At 40.2% G+C, this 20,644-nt stretch overlaps 1 protein-coding gene across 1 annotated transcript in view; it reads left to right on the forward strand.

Moving 5' to 3' along the window:
• Positions 1 to 16,684, forward strand: part of LOC126567795 (protein transport protein Sec31A) — a 64,814-nt gene extending 48,130 nt beyond the window's left edge. Inside the window, exon 9 of the mRNA XM_050224096.1 lies at positions 16,666 to 16,684. The gene's annotated coding sequence lies outside the window, so the exon portion shown is untranslated. The remainder of the gene's footprint in view (positions 1 to 16,665) is intronic.
• The last annotated feature ends 3,960 nt before the right edge of the window (positions 16,685 to 20,644 follow it).

The following is a 20,644-nucleotide window of genomic DNA, read 5'->3' on the forward strand; positions in this document are numbered from 1 at the left end:
GAGCATAATATTTACCTTATCCTTATCGGGCTCGTTTATGAAACGTATGATTTTATTAAAGGAATCTTGCTCGAAGCGCCGAGAGGCGGTGTGTGGATGATTGCGAATTGTGGAGGTCGGTCTGTGTGCTGAAGTAATTCAGATGGGATGAGATAAGATGGACAAGAAAGGTTCATCAATAACTCGGTCAATATGGTTGAGATATTTACTGTGCGCGTTAATGTAGCTCCTTTGTAAAATGATGATCGATTGCTGGTCCTGGCGGGTAACAAAACATGTTCGACTCTAATCTGGATTTTCGCAGCAAAAAACTATTGTTCATTCTGTGACCTTAGCTATTCAACTCAATATCAACAGTTCCCTCAACCAAAGTGATCCTCTCCATAAGACCTTGTGGGATTAAAAATGCTTTGAATGTTCCCATATCCTTTCATATACACAAAAAAAAAAATCGAAAAGATCGAACAAAAAACGAACGAACGAATAAAAGGTGAAAGGAGGAAGGGTTTATTGTGGTGAATCTTGTCTTTGATGATCAGAACTTCAGCTTCCTACTCCGGCCTACTCCGGTGGCAAAGAGCTGCGACTGTTTTCACGCGGCAGGACCAGACTTAAAATGTCGTCTGGACTAATCCCTCTGTAGATAGGCCATTAGATGGCTGGCATGATTTCGTTAGATTATAACTGTCCTTTACCCGATAGACTTACGATAGGATGGAGCGTGTTAATGGAATATTAACTTATTCGAAGAGTAGTAATAGGCCTCGCGCATTAAAATTGAAAACTACTCCGGACCGTAAGAAGACCGCCTCAAGCTTGCACATCTGAGAAATAAATCATCCGAGCTCAATTTTTCTTTATCATTTCAACAAAAATTTAACACAACTTAGACACCTGCAAGAAACTCTCGGCAACTGTGCATCAAAGGTAGCATTCGATACGTTACAATTATGTCGCAATTATGCTTCAACATAGAATGCCAGCGCGTCTTTTCGCTCGCACGACGCAAAGGGATCGGCGATCGTCTCGATAAATCGGTTAGATGGAATGTCGTTCGAAAGCGAAGCCGTGAAACGAGGTGACATCGTGAGCTAATGGGTGAAACTCGGAAAAATCCATCACCGCTGTACGAAACCGTACGGCCAGTGCAGTTGCAAACCGTTGGCCGCACACTGGTGTGCTATAGTTTAAATTCAATTAACATTTTTCCACGCACAAATGAACCCTGGGACCCGTGGACCGAAGGAAAAAGTGTACCGAGGGCGCACTGTCGCCCGAAAAGAATGCGCAGTGCTAGCTAGAACCGAAAGTGGACACTAGCCTGCTAGGCTGCTTTTGCTGGTGATGTGAAATAATTTAAATTGCACAATTGCCCTCACTAAAACAGCTGTGCGCTGGTGAGCGTGTAACTGGTGCAACGTTCGCACATTCGGTTACCCGGGGCACGAAACGCAACTCTTTGGGGTGGAGATTTTCCCTTTTTTGGGGAAGGAAAGGAAAACCCAACCCTTCCCAACAGTGCCCTCGATCGCAACCCACCCTTCCCTTCATTACTATTTGGTGGAGCAAGTTACTGTCGAGGGGCAGATTATAATGATCGTGGCTGAAGGGCTCTAGAACCAATCAAAATGCTTGCACACCGGTGCGTTGTACCGCCCGATTGCACCTTTTGCACCAATACCGAATTGCTTTTGCCTGCTTGTGATCGCGATTGCGTGGTCGGTGAGTTTTCGGTATCGTTTAAGGGTGATGCTTCGGTGTGTACCAACGCCGCTGGTGTGTGTTGCATCATGTCACGTAGTGTGAAACGTTAATGGTTCAACATGTGGCGCCCCGCCCGAGACATGCCGGGGTTTTCTTGGCAAAAAATTGCTGGTCCGTAACATGGCTAAACGGTCTAAGAAATTGATTCCAAATTAACGTATTTTAAGGTTAAGTGAAGATGTAAGAACAATTATGGGAAATTGCTGTATTGCTTAAACACTTGATGGAAGAGCTTTAAAAAATGAAGAACCGTTAATTTTATTTATTTTAAGTATGATGGCTTGCGACGTATTGTCAACACAGCATGTGATGGCTGCTTTTATAAACTAAATTACAGGGAATTTCCTCCCTGTTTTTTGCCTTATCACGGGATAAAGAACCCTTTAAGTATTTAGTAAAAAAAATCCTGTTTTACATGATAAATCTCACAAGATATTGTAGGCTTCCTATGCAAGCTTCTGATTGAAAAATGGCTCTTAATCAGGTGCTTGGTGAGTATAAGTGAGTATAAGGTGGCTGAGGATCTGATTTGTAAAAGTAAGTACAATCTATAGCATCACTAAGGGGCGGTTCTGTTCGAATCCCATCCAGGCCGTTCTCCAGTATTGAAGTCTGACTAGATAACTACGTAGTTTAAGCAAGTTTAGTAAGCCTTTCGATGGCTGGCGTGACCTAGAAGGCTGTTAAGCCAAGAAAAATAAGAAGGAGTTATGATTCTTGGGACCGGATTGGCTAAGAAAATTACGGACCACGACACGAGCTAGTATCGAATCCTATCCGGATCGTTTCTTCGTAGCTAGGGCTGAATATTGCTGCAGCTGCATGCTATTGTTTAGCAAGTCACTACATAGCCCTGGAAGGATGTTAAGCAAAGAAGAATAACTTGAATAGATGTTAGGATATTTACAAAAGAAACACCAAGTCCAAGTGTTTCTTTTTCTGTTCGAAAACGAAACACTGAAAACTAATTTTAAACTATTGATGCTATGCTATATTTCAGAAGTACATTGGCAATTACATTTTTTACCATTTCTGGAAAGAAAAAACGTTCAGGCACGATTAAGATAATTTTTCTACTGCCTCATATTTATCACCGAATCGTACCGAAGAATAATATCTCCCAACACAATGGTGTTGTTATTCGATAATCTGACACCGTCGGGCATTGTTCTTCAACCATAAATCAGGACGTGGTTCGGTGTTGCAGTTCCACAATTGCCCTTGCCGCATGATTATCATGCCCTTTGCCCTTCGACTGACTAATCGACACACCGTCGTGGGCCGTTGATCATCATTAGCAGCAGTAGGGTGTACGGTGCACAACTTGCAGAAACTGGAAGGATACGCTTGGCGTTGACCGGCAAAAATCGGTAATGATCGGCCGGATGTTACCATCCATTAGTGGAGACGGTTGTACCGGGGCCGTGCTACTGCAACGATAATGTGAGAAACGTGAGATCGTGCACAACCCATGGAGGACGCCAGTAACGGTTGGCCCGGCTGATCAACGCTGATAATTGTTACAAATGAATGGAGTTCGGTTTGGCTGGAGTGTTGGAAGAGGAGAGAGAGAGAGTGGGAGAGGCACAGCTACTTAAAGGGCAATGTGGTAATGCGCCGCTTTAGTTGCGGTTTCGAACTACGTTTCCGAGCGCAATCTGATGCGTTTTGCTGTGATCGCCATCAGCCGAAGCATCTGTCAAAAATGTCATCACTCTCTTGAGTGCATCTTCAATTATGACGCGCTGCGAGTGTGTCCCGGTAGCGCAAGCTGGCGCTGGAGGCGGCAGACAGCCATCCCAGCACCAACCTGTACATATTTATTCAAATTACAAAGCTGTCCGCATGCCTTTCCCTTCTACCGGTGGAATTTGCCCCGTTTGCTGGTTGCTTAGTAAACGGAACTATTTACTTTGGTTCAAGGTCTCGTAGTATCGATCGATCGATACCGGCCAATGCTGAATGAGGAGACGTGAGTAGTGAGCAAAACGGTGTGTATGTCACATGCATATTGTAGATTCAAGTGGCGGGCATGATGCACCTTCTGGAGCAGCTCCAGTTCACACGTGTGCATGGGCTGGCAGGTGTGTGAGACGGAGACACGGAGAGCGACCTTTAGTGGAGAAGCAACAGTTATTAAATTATGATTGCACGTGCTTGCATATCTTACACACTAGGAGACCGGTGCCGTCGTTTCTGGTTATCTTCTGGCGGGAAAGATCTGCTTTTGAATATTGTAAGATATTCTTCAGAACCAGCATCCTCTTGAGAGGCAAATGTTGGACACAGCTTAATCCAAACGAAAAGAAAACCGGCAACACCACCAATCACAATCAACGATGGAACTAATATTAACCATGCCACCGTATTTGTATTCAGCCACAAAACGACAGCCGCAGTGATTGAGTGACAGAGTTTTACGACTGTGAGGCGCGGTTTCGAATTGTTGCGTTTCTTTGCATCGTCTCTTCTTCGTTTGATGTTCGGTTGTGTAAATTTGATAGCAAACGAAACGATTGAAACTAAATGAGCGCTAAACTTTGCCGGAGCTTGGAGCTGCCCTGCCTCCGACGGTGCGCTACAGTTGTCATACAAACCGCGAAATGACAGATAGCCTTCAAGTCGTTGTGGCGGCACGGCTCCGTTCGGAACATTCTCTGACCGCAGACTTGTAATCGGATGCAAAGATGGGGAAGATTATAGCTTGCGGAATGCTTGGAGCTTTGTTCCTTATCGGGTGCATAATTGCATGGGGAACATTGAACGTTGTTCTCCAGCTTTAGTGCACCTGATGAGGTTAGTACAGGGTGGAGAAGGTTTTTTTTCAAACTAAACAAAGACTTTAATCAATAAATAATTATGTCCCACTAAAAAGAGATTATCCCATCACATGAGGTACTGCAAGTTGTAAGGTCAAACGTCTAGACAATATTTTGACAAATGTTTCTGGACGTTCATGCGCCTCTGAAGTAAAGAAGCTGTAAGATACTGAAAAAGACCTTTACACTCGGTTTGAAACAAACGATGCAAATGTTTATTTAATTGGCTCTTCTTTCCCATCTTACAGATCTTCTATTTCGTGCCTAAAATGATTTCATCGCCTTTCATTTAGAGTATTTTTGCTCTCTTAGTCATTGGTGATCTTGTGATTTATATTATCTAAGGTTGTATTAATCGATAGCAGTTATGTTTGCCACACTAGTCGACTTATTCTACTCATAACGTCAACCTTTCTACACACCTTTGAAACCCACGATGTCCAGTATCTGCTACATCTTCATAACCAATATGGACTGCCACTTCAATTCCTACTTTACTTGTTACAATTTGAATTCGTCTCCTCAAATGTTATATTCAAACTTTTAGCTTTAAACCGTTTTCTCTCTATTTTTCTATCAACAACTTCTTCATCTCTCTAACCAATTTTTCTCACCTGCTATCTTTTCCCTGAATATGCATTATTTGAATGCTATCAAGACTTTAAATAAGATCGTGAGGATTTTTTTCGAAATATCGCTTTAATACGAAGCATTATTACGAAGAATTGATAACTCTTTCAATTTTCAAAGTATTTTCTACCGTTTATTATTACTTTCATCCATCTTTATGGCAAATGACGGATTTCTTCGAGAAAAAAGAGAGTCCTCTGGACGCTAAGCTTTCATCGATCCATTTACTCTTCGTTCGGACCACTTTGCGCCTTAAATCCCCATGATCAAGCTTCAAGCAGATATTTAACATACATTTGCAAAATAACGCTCTCTTCTTTTTGATTTAATTGGCATAAAAATATCTGACGACTTTCAATGTGTCACTTGTAAGATAATCCCTTCAAGGCGGTAACGCCAATCTTCGCCCCGGACACGCAATTTTGTAGCGACCGCACGCTTCCCAATACACGCACGCCAGTGCGTGTATGAAGGTGCTGAACAATTTTCGCCTCATTCTTTGACATTGGCCAAGCGTTGCCCTAAAGCTGTGATTATTGTGATTTTTACAAAAAAAAATAAGCCACCCTCAGACAAACCACTTGCCTTCGGCTTGCTGCCAAAAATCTTTCCCTTTTTGTTCGTTAATTGTCGTTAATAACGGGTGCTCACTGCTCGTTGGTGAATGGCTTAAGCTTCCGATCGCCGCACATGATAAAAGACGTTTTTTTTTTTTAATGGGGAGGAGGATTTCGGTGCCTCGAGGGGCCGCCTGTCAAGCCGTGTGCATGTTCGACACTTCGTTTCTGACTTAAACGGGCATAAATTAAAGCTGTGAAACTGTGTGATTGGAAGTGACGGGTAATGAGACGAGGTTCGATTGCGCTTGTTGGATGTTGTTTTGCTGCTGGTAGCCAACAAGTGGCTACTCGACGGATTGCAGTGAGACAGAGCAATTCAATTACGCTGCAGTTTGGGGAGAGTGGTCAGATTATTAATTGAGATCTGTTCGCCGGTCACGAGAAGTGGTGTGGTAAAAATAAAGTCGGAGAAGATCTCTTGAAGATAAATTCCTCTAAACAACTGCCGCTCGATAGCTTGTTGAGCTGCTAATGAAGCTGACCGGGCTTGTTGTATATTGATCGTCCGCTGCTTCCACACAGCTGTGTTTGTACATGCCCTCGCCAAGCAAATATTCCACACTGAACAGTTGAACTGCCTGCACTAACTGCGCTGCAGCACCATCCACCACCGGTGAAGAATCGTATGTTTACGTCGGGAACATAATATTTGCCCACGCGAAACGCATTTCGGATCAATTTACAGTCGAACGAAGCATCAGAATTGTGCTCCAAACGAACCTGGGAACCCGTAAATGGTGGTTCGGCGATGAGTTTGAGGTTGAACACTTTGAAAAATAAACTCTGCTGCTCGTTTCCTGGTGCAATAAACTAAAATCTCATATTCGGCCCGCAACCCGACACAAAATACGTGTCATATTTCATTGAACTTTAGTGCCGAGGAAAGACAAAAAAAAGGTATTGGAATTACCTCCAATGAGTTTTTGATGCAATCGTCAACCATTTAAGCATCATTTGAGTTTTATTTTTTCCTCTTCAAAAGCAAAACGAAAAAGTAACGATGAGAGTCGTGAAGTTAAACTCGCGCGGGAGAAAGGAAAACCCAAAGCATTAAGCTTAGGGCACGAAACTTTCGACGTCAGAAAGACGCGGGATAAAACTATAATAAAAGTAAATCCTTCCTGTAATCCTCCCTTCGATCCGAAAGTTATGTGTCGTTATCGTTATCACCACTGCACATCGGTACCGGTGCATCGGTTGTTGTCGGTTTTTTCTTCTCAGTTTTGCTTCATTTCCTTACTTTTTCCAGTGCGCAAAAATTTTGCCAATGTCTCGGGGGATTATCCTTCCTCCGGCTGCTCGAAAACCGTTCAGAATGATTCGCTATCTCGATGATGCTGTCACTCACAATTCTTTTTCCACCTTGTCAATCGTGTAGGAGTCTTGCAACACTTTCTGAGCTGAGCTGAGGATTCTATCGTTTCAAGGGTGTTTGTACAAAGGTTTCAAAAAAGTGGCTTGAAACGGAGACGAGGCGTGTGCCTTAACATGTTTTGGTAATTTTTGTTTGAGAAAAAGCTGGCTGATGTTAGTTTCAAAAAACCTTGCTTCGATGAATATTGAAACAAATTTACTAATTGAGTTTTTAGTGAATACAACTTAACTTTGGGAATTATTTCCACGACTTTTACGTATTTTGATGGGTTGATACATTCATCCAAAATCCACAACCAATGGAGAAATGAAAATATTGGTAGAATTCCTTGTTTTACTATCGCAGAATAATATTCTAAAGTTTATTTAGGATTTCTCATGGTTTTTTGAAAAAATCCCAAAAATGTTTTGTCCATCTATTTTACACTTTATCATTTAATTTTGGCTTAAAAAATATAATCAGAATCAGACTTACTCGGTACTCGAATAACTAGGATTCAAAGGTTTCAAAGGTTTAAAGTACTTTGATCGTAGTATGGTTATTTATTTTTTTAGCTGAGAAATTAAAAAACAATAATATTTTTTGAGTTCAAAAAACCCTTTTGAAATTAGCATTAAATGGGTGTACTACATTTTATCATTTTAAATTCTAATTTTAACATTGACGCGAAAATAGGAAAATAAATTTACAAAATATTAAAAAAATAAAAATAAGTCCTACACTTTTGAATGTTTATGTTGCAAGATTAACATAACAATTTCAACTCTTTACATAAACAATTTAAACAAGATACAAACGATCACATTCGCTCCCCTTCACACAGCAGGAGCGGGAGACAAATTCAGTTCCGGACCGTTCCTCCACAGTCGAGATTAACTATCCAACTACGTGGTATCAGCAAGACTCGAAAGCCAACCGATTTCAATGACTGGCCCATGCAAGCAAATAAGCAAAATCCCACCAAAAAGCCCTCTAAAAACTGCTCAAATTAAGTGCAAATTTTATGAGATTTCACATTAATCAAAAACCTTTTTTTGGCCGGTAGTTTGGAGTGCTTTTTTCAAGGGTTTTTTTCTAATATGGAAAGGGCTTAGATGGTCTAAAAAACGATATGTCATTCAATATTTGAGATAAACAGATTGCTGCGGTCCTCATCCTCCTCGTAAGTCGGGAAGTAAATATACAAAATTGTAAAAAATCTTCCAAATGCCCTTTAATAAGAAAACAACTTATGCAAAAGATTTTTTCCTGGCATTTTCTAATAAAACAAGTTAAGATATTTTCGATAAATCATTCCAAAAACATTCCTCTCATTCTCTTAACATTAAAGATTAATTAAGAAGTGTGATTTCAACCATAAATCCACAACCGAGCATGCCCGAGATAAGGCAAATAATGAGGAGAAAAAGCCTTATTATTAATGTCCATTTTTTCAGCCAAACTTGGGGTCGACAATATGGTGACGTGCTGTCATACTTAATAATAAGTAAATGAAAAGTGTGACTTTTAAGATGGTTGACTGTGCGAAAAACTGTTCTAAATAGCATTGATCTCCTTTGAAACGATCGAATCCAACGATAGCTCTGCAGGAATGTCATCTTTGCTAGGTCCTTTAGGAATTTGCTCAGCTTGACTTCATCACCTCACGATTAATCATGCCACAGTTTGGTGCGCTATGCTGTTGTAGCAATGTGAAGATTAACGGTTTGGCCGAAGTTGGTAGCATGGCAAGGGAAGTAGTCTTCATTCGCGAGGAAGAACTACAAGCTTGGCTAGAACGCATAGGGCATAGTGTGGAGTCGCGAATACTCACCGGTGGCGAAGTATTTACAAATAAAGAGCGATTAATGTACTCAAACACAGCGATCAAGTGGAATGAAGACACACACACACACACGCGCGCGCGCACATACCGTAATCAAATAGATATAAATAATTTAGTACGACAATAATGATGCCGATGCTGATGATGATGTTTGATTAACTAACAGTCACTTACCGGTGTGATAATATGGCTGACAAACAGATGTTGATTTTCACGACGCACTTTAATGTGGTATAAATACGGCTCCTTTCGATCCAGCCATCAACTAGCACGCGTGGCACACTTCTATTCGCGTTTGTTAAACAATTCGACGTACCAAACACACGGCCAACGAAAGCCCTTAAATTATTGGCTGTTTTATTTACTAACATTGACACTGACACAATTAATTACCAGCATCGGAACATTGCCGTTGCCATATCAACACACGTTAAATGGAGGAGATTCCTACCGGCCGTGTGGTTGCGACCAGGTCACCACAGCACACTTTGCTATTTTTGGTGAATCACTAAGCGCGATACTGTTTCGGCACTCAAAACGACTCACGCACAACGTTGCCCTTTAAATTTGCATCGATGTGGGTTACACTTTAACCCTTAGAAAACATGAAAAAAACCCCTTCGACCATGGCACTGTCACGTATGAACGCGATGCGGGTGGTTAGGCGTCACCCTAGCGTGCAGAGCACTCGATATGACGCTACCAGGCTTATCACTCTAGTGGGCCTTGCCTTTTTCTTTACACACACACACACACACACACACACGCACGCACACAAACACCTGTTGCAATCACGGTGCACGTAGCTAGGGAGCGAAACCACCCATCGAAGAACACTGGGCGCCAGCTAAATACACACACCCACTGTACACCGATATTGAACGTAACGAACCGATCTCCACCCTTTTCGACAGGGGGTTGAGAGTACCGGCGAGCGAAAAATGTGCCCGACGGTGGAAGCAAAGCAGATCTTCGGGACCGTTGCGGCGCGCGTCTTATCGGCACGCGTGTTGAAACGAAACAAAGCGCAAAAGCTGAAAAAAACCCGCCCTCGGTGCGGTTGCGATCGCACTATGGGCTGTTGCGTGATGAAAATAAGTACAGATGAGTTATTTTGATTTTTGTGTAAATATGTTAAGTACAAAGTAGTTAGGAAAGGGTTGAGAGAAATTAATTTATAGGTTTGGATTTGAGCTTGGTTTTTTGATTTCACCAATAAATTGCTTGTGCTCAGGTGTAAGTTTCTGCTTCTGCTTCTTTTAGGCTTAACCACCGAATAGACCAAACCACTCATCGTTTTGTTTATTGGATCCATCGATACCACGTAATTGGATGGTCAGTTCTTCTGACTACTGCTTACAAAAATTTATTTGGTCTTATTTGCTCTGGCCTTACAAACTTTATTGGTCTTTTGTCTGACATTGCTGCCTTTCCTGGACATAGGGGGCGTTCATAAATGACGTAGCACACAATGGGGGATCCCCATTTTAGCGTTAGGTAATTTATGAACTACCCCTTAATTCTACTTCGATAACTTTATAAGAACTACGATAACGGGTAAGAAGATTTCTCAATGTTAAACCAGATAAACTTTGAAGGGGTACTGGCCGGCTAGAGAACCGCCAAAGCAGCTTAGAAACGAGTGCGAGCATCGTCTATGATCAACCTAGGGCCTCGTTAATTGTCCCGGTTAAGGCCCCCAGCCACACGATAAAGATCTACAAGGGTTCAGTTGGTCTAAAACAGCCCCTAACCTTCCCAAAGCCATCAAGCATACACATTCAACGATGTGCTGTTCGCATTAATAAAACCAGGACTGAGCGACTTATCCAAGATTTTCCATGGTAATGCTGGTTTTCCGCCATAACTGGGTGAAGGGGTGGTAGGATCGGGTTGAGGTGTTCTACAAAAAGGTGAACGGACCATAGACGCAGCCAACGATAGGTCATTCATCCCGATCGGACCAAATCTGAGCGAGCTATCGCCGATTTTCCACGGGAATGTTTTAGTTTTTCCGTAATAACTGGGCAAGGGGGTGGTGGGATCGGGTTGAGGTGTTCTACAAAAAGATGCGCGGCCTAAAGACGCATCCAACGATAGGTCATTCATCTCGATCGGTCAAGGAATGGCCGAGTTATCGACGATTTTCCACGGGAATGTTTTAGTTTTTCCTCCAGAACTGGGCAAGGGGGTGGTGGGATCGGGTTGAGGTGTTCTACAAAAAGGTGCGCGGCCTAAAGTCGCATCCAACGATAGGTCATTCATCCCGATCGGACGAGAAATGGCCGAGTTATCGACGATTTTCCACGGGAATGTTTTAGTTTTTCCGTTATAACTGGGCAAGGGGGTGGTGGGATCGGGTTGAGGTGTTCTACAAAAAAGGGCGCGGCCTAAAGACGCATCCAACGATAGGTCATTCATCGCGATCGGTCAAGGAATGGCCGAATTATCGACGATTTTCCACGGGAATGTTTTAGTTTTTCCTCCATAATTGGGCAAGGGGGTGGTGGGATCGAATTGAGGTGGTCTACAAAAAGGTGCACGGCCTAAAGACACATCCAACGATAGGTCATTCATCTCGATCGGTCAAGGAATGGCCGAGTTATCGACGATTTTCCACGGGAATGTTTTAGTTTTTCCTCCATAACTGGGCAAGTGGGTGGTGGGATCGGGTTGGGGTGTTCTACAAAAAGATGCGCGGACTAAAGACGCATCCAACGATAGGTCATTCATCTCGATCGGTCAAGGAATGGCCGAGTTATCGACGATTTTCCACGGGAATGTTTTAGTTTTTCCGTAATAACTGGGCAAGGGGGTGGTGGGATCGGGTTGAGAAGTTCTACAAAAAGGTGCGCGGCCTAAAGACGCATCCAACGATAGGTCATTCATCGCGATCGGTCAAGGAATGGCCGAATTATCGACGATTTTCCACGGGAATGTTTTAGTTTTTCCTCCATAATTGGGCAAGGGGGTGGTGGGATCGAATTGAGGTGGTCTACAAAAAGGTGCACGGCCTAAAGACACATCCAACGATAGGTCATTCATCTCGATCGGTCAAGGAATGGCCGAGTTATCGACGATTTTCCACGGGAATGTTTTAGTTTTTCCTCCATAACTGGGCAAGGGGGTGGTGGGATCGGGTTGAGGTGTTCTACAAAAAGGTGGACGGACCATAGACGCATCCAACGATAGGTCATTCATCTCGATCGGTCAAGGAATGGCCGAGTTATCACCGATTTTCCACGGGAATGTTTTAGTTTTTCCGTCATAACTGGTCAAGGGGGTGGTGGGATCGGGTTGAGGTGTTCTACAAAAAGGTGCGCGGCCTAAAGACGCATCCAACGATAGGTCATTCATCCCGATTGGCGGAAAAATGAGGGAGTAATCGCCGATTTTCCACGGGAATGCTGCTGGCGGAATTTCCCAGGAGTTTGCGGAAAATCCCGCTTAGTCCCTTTCGACATCAAAAATCACGTATTGGAGGGGTTTCTGAAAGATATTTCAAGAAAGAAATAAAAATTAGGAAAATAAATTAATTTTGAAGAACACACTTAAAATGGCACGGCAAAATATTTGTCATCTCGGAAAGAAATTATTTTCCAAACCGTTTTTAAAACTTCCATTTGCTACCTCCTCGGATTCATGCTCTCCTGTTACTCCTGGTCAAATTTTGCCGCATAAAAATTTCCGGATTTTTGACAAAAATTTCCAGATTTTGCCACAAAAATCCGACCAGGAGTAACAAGAGAACATGATTTCGTGGAGGTAGCTCGGGTCGGTTGAAAATTTCCAAATCCAATCTTAAAATCCAAGATCAGTTTTAAAATCCCGAGGCAAAAATTATAGTTGAATTTCAGACTTAAAATTTCCAACCCAAATTTAAAACTTATTTCCGAAATTTTTGGCCGATCCGAGCTACCTCCACGAAATCATGCTCTCCTGTTACTCCGGGTCGGATTTTTGTGGCAAAAATCTCGAAATTTTTGCAAAAATCCGGAAATTTTATGCGGCAAAATCCGACCAGGAGTAACAGGAGAGCATGAATCCGAGGAGGTAGCAAATGGAAATTTTAAAAATGGATTGGAAAATAATTTCTTTCCGAGATGACAAATATTTTTCCGTGCCATTTTAAGTGTGTTCTTCAAAAGTAATTTATTTTCCTAATTTTTATTTCTTTCTTGAAATATCTTTCAAAAACCCCTCCAAAACGTGATTTTTGATGTCGAAAGGGACTAAGCGGGATTTTCCGCAAACTCCTGAGAAATTCCGCCAGCAGCATTCCCGTGGAAAATCGGCGATTACTCCCTCATTTTTCCGCCAATCGGGATGAATGACCTATCGTTGGATGCGTCTTTAGGCCGCGCACCTTTTTGTAGAACACCTCAACCCGATCCCTCCACTCCTTCATCTAGTTATGGAGGAAAAACCCAGCATTCCCATGGAAAATCAGCGATAACTCGCTCAGTTTTGGTCCGATCAGGATGAATGACCTATCGTTGGATGCGTCTTTAGGCCGCGCACCTTTCTGTGGAACACCTCAACCCGATCCCACCACCCCCTTGCCCAGTTATGACGGAAAAACTAAAACATTCCCGTGGAAAATCGGTGATAACTCGGCCATTCCTTGACCGACCGAGATGAATGACCTACCGTTCGATGCGTCTTTAGGCCGCGCCCTTGTTTGTAGAACACTTCAACCCGATCCCTCCACCCCTTCACCTAGTTATGGCGGAAAAACTCAACATTACCATGGAAAATCGGAGATAACTCGCTCAGTTTTTGTCTGATCGGGATGAATGACCTACCGTTGTTCGGTCGCTTGTTCGGATCGCTTCTAGCAACGTGTTGCTAGAAGCGATGAGTGTGCTGCGCCTTTGAGTATGCAATCGGCAATACAAATTCAAATAAACTTGCATAAAAGCAGTTCCAACGCGGGTTAAGGTCTAGGTTCTTTCGTGAAATAGAATAAAATGAAACAGAATACCAGCAATGTTTGTATTTTTAAATTTGAATTGAAATGTTTTTATTTTGAAAATAATTTTAGTACATAAATCAGTTTTACATTCCCAATTTCCTCTTCTTCACGCATCGCTCTCTCCCATCGATCGCATGGCTTGCTTTGATCTCCGTTCTCCACAATTGTTTCACTCTGTGGTTTCCCTTCACTATGGTTCGTTTTTCCCACCCAATCGAGCTAGCTGGGTAGTCAATCAATGAACACACACACACACGCTTTCACACTCACTCTCGGACGTAAATTGCATAGACTGTTTACATTTTTCATAGGTTCCTTTCTAATTTCTCTCCTCTACCTTGCTTGCTTTCTTTTGTTTTCTTATCCTTGCTTTTGTATATTTGTTTTTGTTTTTTGTTTTAATTCAATATAGGTAATGCCATGTGTTCTTGGTTAGAGTTGTTTGCGCGTGTGTCGTTTTGTAAAGTTTGACGTATGATTATTATTCTTTAATTTAACGCCAGCCAACCCAAACACCGTTGACTAGCCATTCGTTTTGTTTTGTAAAGTTATTTTGTTGCCCGCCTGGCTTTCCTTCGCCTTTGTTTGTTTCCTTTTTGTTGAATTGTATTAACTTCTTCTGTTCCGGATTTGCTTTTATTGTGAGTTTTCCCCCATTTGCTTTGAAGTAAAAAAGGAAAAGTTTACAAAAAAATGTAACCTTTCTTGTACTGGCTTTTTTGTTTGGTTTAGTTTCCTTTTTTTAATTTCTTTCCTCTCTTTATATGATGGATCAAGTGGTGTTGGTAGAAAACGAAGCAGTTGTGTTTCAGAACGAAGTTTGACAAAATTTGTCAACAACAAATTGGTGGCTAATGAATTTCTTTTCCAATTTTCACTATTCTACGCACATCGCGTACAAGAGGGCACAGACAAGAATAAGAAAAGCGCTTCATGCTGTTATGTTTTATTTGTCCTCTCTTTTTCTTGTGCCTTGTGCCATTTCATTACTCTAGTTTATTTTTTCCTTTTCCTTTTTTGTTGTGTTTTCGTTTGTGTGCGAGTGAGTTTTCTTTTTTAACTGCTCTACTTTTCTTAATCACTTTTCACACACTCAATGCGTTCCGTTCGATCAAAACGTTCCATTATTACACGGCATTTCTGGGTACGATGAGATTTGATAGTATAATTCCATAATTACCTTAACTGTAAGGAATTACTACACAACTATTCTTGTATATGTGTTGGTGTGTATGTGTGTTTTTTCTTCTTCTTATTTATTTAAAGTATTTTCTTCTTCTTCTTTTTCATGACTCGTCTACTACGGTCCCCACACTCCCGTTTTGTTTAATCTCATTAATAAAAGTGATGTTTTGTTTTTGTGTTACTTCTCTCTTTCTTCTTCCTCTGCTGCTACGCGGTCATTATCAATTAGTTTACTTTTTTTATCAACAACAATTTATTTTTAACATTATTTTATTACTTTTTGTAATTATTTTTTTCCCCTTTTTCGCTTCTACTTCTTCTTTCGTTTTTTTGTCCTCTCTCCACTTTGTGATTGATCGCGTTTGTTATGTACGAATTGGGATGTTTGTTTTTTGCTTCTTTCTACTGAACCTACTTTTTGCTTTCCTCATATTTCAAATATTATTACTCAGTATTTGTGTGGGTGTATTTTTTGTTGTATGTATTAGTTAGGTCACGTTGCTATAATATTTTGGAAATTATTCACCTACAGTAGGTATCGCTTACACACTTGTTTTTACTCTTTTTTTTCTCCTTTCTTTGTTTTCCTCGTCCCAAGTACATCACTCTTTAACGGTGGTTTTTTGCTTGTTTCTTTTAATTCTTTACTGGACATTGAATGCAACGGTTTTATGTGTGTGTTTTGTTCTATTTATTTTATGCTTTGTTTTCTTTTCTCTTCCCTTTCTTCATGTGTGAACGATTTTTGCTTTTTCTTCCTCTTTATGTCTTCCCTTCGCTTCACTTCGAACCTCAATTTCTATGTGTTTTTGTATTGTATTTTTTTTATGTCGCATAGTGTGCAATGGAACCGACAAAACACGCCATCTAATACCATATACTTGTTCTAGTTACGGTTGTTAAAAAAATTTCTTTATAACTATCACAGACAAAGTGATGAATGCACACGTGTACTCTGGTTATTTCTGCTGCCGGTGTTTTTTATCTTACCATCGTTTCTTTCCATTTTTTCTTTTTTGTTTTACTTATTCTGTTCTTTCTTTGTGTGTGTGTGTGCCAACACTAGACATTCTATCACTTCTCTCTCTCTTTCTCGCTTTCTTTCTTTCTTTATCTCTCGATTCCAGTTCACTTCGTTGTTCTTTCTCCTGTCCCATCTTCGTTCGTGTTTTTTTTACTGGAGTTTTGTTTCTTTTTTTTTTGCAAAGATTAGGTATAAGAATCTTGACTCTTCGTTAGCATTCTCATTTGCTTTTTTTTAAATCTTATTCGTTTTGCTTCTATTTCTCTTTCTACCGTTTTACAACTAGTTCATTTCATCACTTGCACGCTCTTGTTTCAAAGGATATCGTTTTGTTTATTTTAAATATTTGTATAATGTAATTTAAGTATTACATACGTCGGTTAGACCACTGATGCTTATAAAGTTTCGCTCCTTATTTTGTTACTTTACTGTCTGTCTGTGTGTTGAGTGAGTGTGTGTGTGTGTGTGTGTGGGAAAGTGGGAGAGTGGGTTCTTTTTAATAATTATTTAAACCTACATGACACCATGTCAAACGACTAAACCAACTACTACCAACACACACGCACACACACACACCGACTTCTTTTTCTCTGTATGTGCGTTGAATGTATGTGAAGAGTTTGATAATAAACTGCTGTTACTAAAAATCTTACCCACATACTTCACCTTTTAATGCCATTAGAACATGGGGCGCCAACCCCCCGTCGTCCTGTCGTCAACCGAGTCATCATATCGGTTTAAACTCCTTCCGGCAAATTTTTACCTTAGTATTTATTGATTAGAATATTCGATTGAGTCGGTAAATGTAACGACACGCATGTGTGTTTGTGGTGTGCTTTCACTTATTCTTATGTACAAATAAACATTCGTGTGGTTGTGGGTGCTTTGTTTTTCACTCTTTGATTGGTTTTGTTTAGGTGATCTAGTGTTTGAAAACAAAGAAAGAAAATTAAATGTTAAAATGTTAATGTATAAAACACTTCCCCGAACATGTAAATAATTTAAAAAACCATGTTAGTGTATGTTCACGTTGCAGGCATCATGTAGAAAAAGGAACCGATACAAAAACATTCACCCAAGAAGGAAAAACAAACACAACAATGCTCGGTTGTTACGGAGTGAACTCTGTAACAGGGTTTTCTTTATCTAGCCTTTCATTTCTTTGTGTCTGTGTGGAGCTGGTTTACCTTCACTTTAAATATATCACAGTATTTGCTGCTTTATTTTTGAGTCTGTGTGGTACATTATCATGTTGAGATGGAACACTTTTAAGGACTAAAGAAAAAAAAAAACGGAAAATACTGTCACAAGAAGATCGTTTCGTGAGCAGCGTTTTATGTTGTGGTACAGAAAATAGAAGAAGAAGAAAGGATAATAATACAAGGAAAAACAAAACTCTTGCGAGACGGTTCGGTTTTTTTTTTGGTAATTCTTTTCATATCTTTATTTTGCAACTGTAGTGTTCGTTTGTTTTTTTTTTTGTTACGTTTCTTTTCATTTGTTCGTTTTTTTGTTGTTGTTGTTGTTTCGTTTTTGTTTTTGCTTTAAGTGGTTTCGTTGAGTGAGTGAGAGTAAGAGTGTTTTATTGTTTGTATAATATATCTTAACATTTTTTTTCTTCTGTTTTTTGTTTGTTTGTTTTTTCTGTGTGTATGTGTATTTGTGTGTTTGAAGGTTTTTTCTTCTCCTTTTCCCTCTTGTTTGTAGTTTCAAACTTTATTGTTGAGTGACTTTTTTTCTGTGTATAAGTTAGAATAATGGTTTGTGTGTGTGTGTGTGTGTGTGTGTTTTTTTTTCTTTACGTGGGTAACAATAGAGAGTGTTGTCACACAATGTGTTTACGGGCTCTCCATCACATCTGGGAGGGAATATTATCTTATTCCCCGCTGTTTCATCATTATCTTCCATTAATTCTTAAAATATATTTATTCATACGTTTGACTGTGTATTTGTGTAGTTGTGTGTGTATCATTCTCCTCAGTGTGGTTTTGTGTGTGTGTGTAAGTATGTATGTGCTTTGAGGGTTAATATTTCAGGTTAGTTTTTGTCCCATTTTCCAACTTTCTTGCACCGTACTCGGCCCGATATTGTTATTGGTTTCCTTTGCCGTTTTAGTTAATTAGTAATAATAATAAAAATGTGTCTCCTAGCTATCTAAAAATATCCTTATTTTCTTCCCTTTTAATCGTTCTCTTTTTTCCTTTTCTTTCTGCTTTGTTTTGCATCATTCGTGTTTTTCCTCTTTCACTTTCGAGTTTGAATTTATCTTTTTATTCTGTTTCTCCTCTTGCTGATGATGGAGCAGTTGAGATGGCGATTGTTTGTGCTGTTCATACCGGCGGCGGACCACAAACCGTGCACTTTCGAGGGGACATTAAAGTTTTCCTCTGTTTTCCCGAACAGGAGAAGAGGAATAATTTTCTGTTGTTTTTCCGAGGTGATGAAATATGAAGGTATGAAGGTGTTAAGTGGGTTAAATTAAAAGATGAAAATTATATAGAAAAATCAAGATAAATAAACACAAGAGAAGAGACTCTACTTATGTCACGTTTAACGCGCAAAAATTTGCTTTACTTTCACATCCCGTTTCCGGTTCGGCCCGCTGTTTTCCTGTTTGATTTCCCTCTTCTGGTTTTTTTGCTTTACTTTTTCCATGCCGAAAGATATGTTCACACTCAAATGTTTCCAATAGGTTTTTCTTTGTTATCACGAGGCTTTTATCTTAAGAGAAAACTGCAAAGTGGAAACTAATAAATCCCTTGTTTGCATCTCTGTTTTTGTTTGTTTGTTTGTTTTGGTTTACTTCGCTTATTTTCATTTTTCGGAGTAATTTTTATAAAATTCTCCATTCAATTCAGTCTTCAGACAAATCATATTTGATTCCAATCCCGGCCGTGTGTGCGCCTTAACGCGCTCACATGAGTTCTCACTATCACACACACACACACACTCTCGCATGCTTGTTTGATTTGATTTGCTTTCTATTGTTCTCTCACGTAAAGTGGCTGTATTCGATGCTCTGTTTCAAGCACTGTTTGCCAATAGAAAATGGTTTGAAAAAAGGTCAAACAAAAGGCAAAAAAAAAGCAGACAACGTCACCGATGTCAAGCTGTTCAAAGGGACGCAAAGAATGCGAGAAGGCGGCCCCCTCTGCACAATGGGGAGTGCGCCACACACACACCATGGCCGCTGGCTGCGATTGGGAATCATATTGACTGTTTTGCGGAACTGTGCGGAGCGATTTGGGGGTTTTTGAGCTGATGCTGCTGAAGCGAGGCGCGAAGCGATTCGGTTTCTTTCAAAGCGTAAAACGATTTTTTTTATTTGTACAAATATAAGAAGAAAGAAACAGGGAAAGAAAAACTGCAACAGCGGATATGCAAAATACACACACAAAAGAAAACAGAAAAAGAGAAAAAAGAAAACAAAACAAAACAGTAACACAAAGCAGAAAACAGAAAGAGGGAAAGGCGATTTTGCTGAGTAAGAAGTGAAAAGGATGTCCCATCACCATCACCCGGGTTCGGAGGGCAGGAAAAAAAGAAGCATTTTTGCCACCGGCAAGGCAAGCGTATGATCGGCATCGTACGATCGTAGCATCTAGCAATATTCCTCTTTCGTTTCGTTCCCTTTTCCATTTGCTTCGTGCTGCTGTGCTGTGTTAATGATTTTACTTCTTTTTTTTAACGTTCTGAACTTTCTTGCTCATCGATCCATCGATTTATTAATTTTTACTGATCATTTTTCGAAACTTGATTAATGCTTTTCCATCTTCTAGCTTTTTCTGTATCTTTCACAGTGTTTTGGATTAGTTAATTTTATTTCACACTCACTCTTCTACAATTTCTGAAACAACAGTGAAAGAAGGGGAACTTAAATAAACAACAAACATCTCACATTTCACCCACCGTGTGTTTTGTATGTGTGTTTTTTTGTTTAAATGTCACAGCTAAATTGTTTTCACTATGGTTTTTGATTATTATTTAAAAAAGAAACATTAAACTATACAAATGGGATTAAAGAAGTATAAAAATATAGTTTTTGTTAATGTTAAAAAAGAAAACAAAACAAGACTTGTGTTTGAAAAACAAAAACACTATAAGCTATGAAATTATACTCTCACAAGAGAGTTTCAATAAACCTATGCAAAACTATGAAACTAACTTCCAAAATGTTCAAACAAATCATTAGAATAGAAAGCAATGTTGCGAGACGTTGAGAAGAAAAGGAACCAAACGAATTTTCGAACGAATTTTCAACACGAAACAGTTAATGCATGGAGTTTTAAGTGTATGCGTGTGTGGAAAAGGGGGGTAGGGTAGATCGTTGAAATGTAAGAGATCACCATTTAACAGCGCCCTTGTCGTCGCTGTACCTTTCATTATCTACTTTATCCTCCTTTCTATTCTGCCACTGACCCTCTTCT

Source organism: Anopheles maculipalpis, chromosome 2RL (genome assembly GCF_943734695.1).
Source record: "Anopheles maculipalpis chromosome 2RL, idAnoMacuDA_375_x, whole genome shotgun sequence".
NCBI classification, from domain to species: domain Eukaryota; kingdom Metazoa; phylum Arthropoda; class Insecta; order Diptera; family Culicidae; genus Anopheles; species Anopheles maculipalpis.